The 5959-nt window shown below is 44.0% G+C and overlaps 1 long non-coding RNA gene across 1 annotated transcript; it reads left to right on the plus strand.

Annotated features, from left to right (window-relative positions):
- Window positions 1-403: 403 nt before the first annotated feature.
- LOC110583625 lies at window positions 404-3507 on the plus strand. The gene is made up of 3 exons (XR_002480517.1): window positions 404-538; window positions 620-854; window positions 2681-3507. It is a non-coding gene; the product is annotated as an uncharacterized LOC110583625 (long non-coding RNA).
- Window positions 3508-5959: the final 2452 nt, after the last annotated feature.

A 5959-nucleotide genomic window follows, 5' to 3' on the forward strand; every position in this document is an offset into this window, starting at 1 on the left:
TGCCCCCACTGGCTCAAGTCTTCATTTTTCCACCTCCCCAACTAGCACCCTCTCCCACTGATTCTGGGCTTGGCCAGGGGTTGGCTTTGGCCAGTGGGACAGTAAGAAGAGTGACACAGTTGAGACTTGAGAAGCTCTTGCTCATTGGGATGTGCCCTCTCTTGCTGCCGTGGGACCCCTCCCGCCACCCTGCCGGAAGTTGTGGTCAAGCCTTGGTCACCCTTGTCACTCATCCATGCCCTGGGCAAGGGCAGGAGGCGATCTTGCCTAGTGGACCAGAGAACCATGGGCTCCATCCATGGTTGCTGCTCGAAGCCACTAAGTTCGGGGGCTTTTACTGTGCAGCAATTAATGCCGGGCATATTCTCTAAGCCTCAATATCTTCATTCCTAAAACGGGGACAATGAAAGCACTTACCTCAGAGAGCGCTTTGAGGATTAAGGGAGGTAATGCCTGGCGTGCTGATGCAGGGTAAACCCCACGGTCAGCTATTACAGAAAACGGGCATAGCCATCTAGCACAGTTTTAAAAAGCAAGTGTAAGTAACCCTTTTTCTAAATCTCTAAGTTTTAAAAACACTTAAGAAATACCAGCTGTAACATTTAAAAAATTTTTTCAGACCAAAGAAAGTACACCAGTTCTCCCATCCTCTCTTCTGCAGTGACAACAAAGGGGCTTAGCATCCCAGGGGAACACTTTGGGGAAGTTGTGCACCCCTCCGGAACTGAAACTCGCCCCCAACAAAGTCTGATGTCATTTACTGGTGGCTCGGGAAATATACCGCCCAGGACACAAGCTCGCCTCCAACATGCCATCAGTGACTCACTTGTCACCAGCTTCCCAGCCCTGAGCAGGTGGGGGAAACCCAATGATGCACATGGGGCCTCAGAGCAAGCCTGGCCTGCAGGGAGAGGTGATGGTGGGGGGGGGGGTGGATAATCCACAGAAAGTCCCCAGGGCTAATTAATGACCAACACTGGAGGGGCAGGAGCGTGTCCTCTCAAGGAAGATCAACACTGCAGGCAGATAGATAGTAGCGACTGTTAGGTGCTGAGCTCCTGGGCTGATGACGCGAGTTCACGTGCTGCCCCTTTACTTACCCATCAGACGCCCTCCACGCTGTATGGCAAAGAAATATGGGGGAGCACAAAGAAGGGGGAACAGTCCTGGCATCTCTCGGGGGCCTCCTGGGTGCCCAAGCACCCGCAGGCTGTCACGAGAGAGATGCTGAGGGCAATTCTAGCAGAGCAGGGAATGTGAGCCCGGGTTTGAACCCAGCATTTCTGGCTCCAAAGTCAGAATTCTTTCTGCTCTTCCATGCTAGTTGGAAAGAGGAACTATAAAGCATTATGATGAAATGGTAGGGGAAATAGTAGAAATCCATGGCATCCTGAGGGAAGGCTTCAATTCTTGCAGAGAGAGAGAGGTGCCTTGGACATAAAGGAAGTAGAATACCTAGTTCCATCCCCGGCAATTCACAGAGAATTTAGAAAACAGAAATCTAAAACAGAACAACCAAGGACTAGCATAATTGCCACGATGAAGCTTAGTCTGTAGGGATTATCTTTCTGGTATTAAAAGAGGCTGATAACTACCCCCCCATAAGGATTATTACAAGAGCCATTGGTAAGATCTGTTATTTTACAGAAAAATGGGTTTTTGAACATGTTAGTCAGATTGTAGGGCTAAATCTCCCGAGTGCATGACTAGAACTTCTGTTGGAATGACATTTTTATTCATTCAGGAAGCATTTATTAAACACTTGCTAAGAATAGTGCACAATTGGGAGGGCATGCCAGAAAACTCAGAACTAGAGGGCTCTGCAGTGTTGGGAAGATAAGACGCATAGAAGGGGTGTTTCATAGCACAGAGTGAGTGCCACTGAACACAGACATGAGCAGAGCCAGCCCAGATATTCCAGAGAGAGTGGGAGAGGCTTGGAGGGGCTGGTGCGGAGCAGGCCCCGGTCAGGCTGGGACAGAGGGGGAGCCCACGGAGCAAAGACACCTTGTCTTCCAGAACAAGATGTCCTGTGTGGCCTCCGTGAATGTGCCCTGGCCACGGAGACCCTGGCTTTAGGGGGAAGCACTGAGGGGCATTGAAGCCTCCCTATAGCTACCCAGAGAAAGTCCAGGGATCCTCTGAGGTGTGCGAATTAACCTCAGTGTTAAAGAAAAAAAAAAAAAAAAGGTTAAGCTTCTTTACTACAAAAAGAATTCTCATTTGCATTACTCTTTCTCATCTCAGAATAAACGTTGTTTAAAAATCCAGTGCAGGGAACACCCAGATGAATTAGAATTTCAGAGAGTGAAGTAGAAGTCTGTCTACGTGCTGCCAGGGTGTTCTTTGTGGGGTCTGGGACCCTCCTTGGAAGGAGTTGGGAGGAGCTAGACCTCCTTCTAGGACGGGTGGGATTAGTCGTCTTTCACTCACGAGAGAGCAGAGCACAAAGAGGCCTGCAGTGCCGTTGCCGTGGTGGGCTCAGCAGCCGGGCGCCTAAAGAGAACTTTCCAGTCTTTTTAATATCCATCACATTTAGAGTGACCAGAAGCTTTCTGTTCCAAGGAATCAAATGCATTTTCAGAGTAAAGAATATTTCTGTAGTGGGAAGAAGCAATTATCTAATAAACGTTTGTGGATTTGATTCAAATCAAATTTGTATGTTTTCTTTTCTTAAAAGAGGAAAGTGCAGAAGCAAAGCTTTCTGAAGATCAGGGCTCTGAGGCCCTGGAAGAGGTGACGGGAAGTGATTGAGAAGTCCCCACAGCCACCATCTGGAAGCTCGGGGTGGAGTCCTCCCGGGGACAGAAGGACAGACGGCCCGCTCCTTCCCTGCCCCAGTATTCTCAGGAGGAAGCAGGAGCCCATGTTGCCTTCTGACCCGGAATCAGCAGGGTTGCCGTAGAATTTACAAGCAACTTCGAGACGCAGCACTGAGATGGAAGATTTAGGACTGGAGAATTAATTTTCTTTTCGTCCTGAGTAAAGCAGCTCTTTTTCTAAAGCCAAGAATCCTTACAGAATGAATGTACCCAACGGAAACGAGCCAGTAAGCACTGCATGACCCCAATAATTCCGATCATTTTGTGCCGCATTTTGCAGTGGCCTAAATTAAGCAGAAGAGAATCCGCAGGACACGGTGCTCCTGAGAACAAAGCTGAAACTCTGCCAGTGGAACCTCGTTCCCTGGGGGGAGACTCGGGGCGGTGTCTTCTAGAACCTAAGAAGAATAGCCCAGAGCTTGGTTTGTGGATGGAGCACTGTTTCTTGGGTGTAAGGGTTTTAAGGGAAACAATAACCAGCAAACAGTGACAGAGAAGTTAGGTCCGGATTTGACAAGAACACTTCTTTATTAAAATGTAATCTAGACAATTAGAACCTTGTAGCTAATTCAAACGGAAAATCCTGCAAAATGACAGTCTTCTCGTAAAATTTTATGTGTTTTCAAGTACATATTCCCCTTGCTCAGTCACACTTGCAAAATGATATCCATCTGCATATGAGCCCAGAAGAATATTCTTAAAGCAGGAAATTTTAAGAGAAAACAATTGTAATAGTAATAAAAATAAGATACATTTCTTTTCAAATGTACTTTGGTTTTATGAGAAGGGTTTGGTTACATAATACCTGTATGAGCTCAGTTCACTTTTTTGTACACAGAATCAATATCTCATTTTCCTATAAATCTAATATAAGAACAATTCTTCAGCCTTATTTTCAAGCACTGCAAATTGTTAACACAAAGCATGTCCGTAGAAATTAAGGAAAAATAATCTTTATAAAATATGAATGAGCCTAGGTCTAAACAAAGATATTGATAAGGCTAGCACAAACACTGAACAAAGACACAGGCTTGAGATGAATTTAAAATGTCACTAAGTGCGAAGTTCTCTGTCCCCAGGATTTAAAAAGAAAAAAAAGAAAAGAAAAGAAAAGAAAAGAAAAAAGAAACCATCAGAGGAGGGCAAAAAAGAAAAAAAAATAGTCAAAAATATTGATCAGTAATAGTCTTCAGTTTTATGTACTCTAGTAAAATTAGAATGTAAGTATAGTGAAATTGTCTTCCAAACAAAACTCTTAGAAAAAGTGAAAAAAGAATATCAGTGGACTTCCTACACTGATATTCTATGAAATGTTTCAAAAATATTAATAAATGTGTCACAGAATAAATACCCATGGTCAAACAAGTTTAGGGAAAGTGATCCGTGTTGTTTGAAATTCTCTTTTCAAATTAAAGGCTCTGAGAAGTTCTGCAACAAAGAGTCATATTTAATCCACCATTTTCAAGACTCACTGGAGAACAGGACACCTTTTCCTCTCGCACGCCTATCAACAACCTAAAGAATGATTTCTCAGGAAATACTAATTTGACAAAGTTGGTGATTTCAATAGATCAGGGTCTCTGCCTTTATTACCCAAACTTTCCAAAGGAAATGAAGCGCTATTGAAGAAATCCTTTGAGATTATATTGACTTGTGCCGTCAGTCAAAAGCATGCTGTCCCTTTTTCCAGTGCGATGGTTATATTCCCGCCTCCTGGTCTCCCAGCCCTCAGGAGGGACCCGCTCCTTTGCATTGGAAATCTGATCCCCAAAACCTCCAGCAGGGGGCTCTGTTCACTAGCCCTGACAGCCAAGCACTTGAAGACCTGTCAAGGTTAAGATGGCTCAACAAATAACAAGCCAGGAATGTCATCTGGCCCATTAGGACACAGCATTATAAAAAAATGTAATCATGGTTCAAGAATGTTGCATGAGAGAAATCTGTGCTCAGAATTTTATTATTAGGTTTTATCATGTGTGCATTTTCAAATATAGCTAAGAGATCCCAAAGGGGGGTGGAAATGAAAACCAAGGAATATTTTTTATAAAATAGTTATCAAACTATAAGACTTACATTGGAAAATTTTAAAGGACTTAAAAGCTTCCCTACATAGTTGACAACTCAAGTATGCCAATTTTCTATCAAAAATAGTGGAGAAAAACAAAAATGTGAAAGTACAGTTGAAAATAAGTGGAAATAAATGACTTCCACGGAGATGAGGAATAGATACCTCTCTCAAAAACAACCTCCTTCAACTAAAGAAAGCACATTGTGTTGGCAAAGTTGTACTTCGGTGAAGTTCGCAAACGTAATCTGGATTATTTTTTTCTTAAACCCTTTCTCCCAGATCTCACTCAACACACACCTACCCCCGAAGGGACGAAAACAAAACAGAAAGAGTGTTTTAAAATACATATAAATTGGGTTGTAAACAGATACAAGTATTTGGTTCAAAGTGAAAGCAGTGCCACTTGAACCAGAAAAGCTGGAAAGAGGACAAATAAAGTAGCCAGACAAGAAGATCAAGGGTGCAAAATAGACTTCACTGACGCACACAACATTTTGCTCTTTCTTTATTCACAGCAGATGGTGGCTCTTCGGAGGGGCGCATAGTCCCACTGGGAAAGATATGCAGCATGACAGGTGCCAAGAGGCATCTACAAGATGGGAGCGACTTAGTCCCTCCCAAGCCTTAGGAGGGTTTATATGTGATAGGCGCGCACGCACACACACACGCACACACACACACACACACACACATCTCACCAGTGAAACAGCCAAACCTTTGCCATTCTCCCATTAAAATGCCAAAATTATCTTTATAAATAAACTGTAAATGACTCAAATGGTCTGCCCTCTAATTTTCCCATAATCGTGTAGATGGGTCTGAGAATGTGATTACTCTCATCCTACATTTTGATCTCATAATCAAAAATCAATGTTATGTTGGGGCACCTGGGTGACTCAGTCAGTTAAGCAGCTGACTCTTGTTTTCGGCTCAGGTCCTGACTTCAGGGTCCTGGGATTGAGCCCTGAGGGCCTGACTCTGTGCTCAGCAAGGAGTCTGCTTGAAATTCTCTCCCTCTGCCTCTCCTCCCCGTTGTGTGCTCGCTCGCTCTCTCTCAAATAAATAAATA

This window comes from Neomonachus schauinslandi, chromosome 8, assembly GCF_002201575.2.
Source record: "Neomonachus schauinslandi chromosome 8, ASM220157v2, whole genome shotgun sequence".
Classification (NCBI taxonomy): Eukaryota; Metazoa; Chordata; class Mammalia; order Carnivora; family Phocidae; genus Neomonachus; species Neomonachus schauinslandi.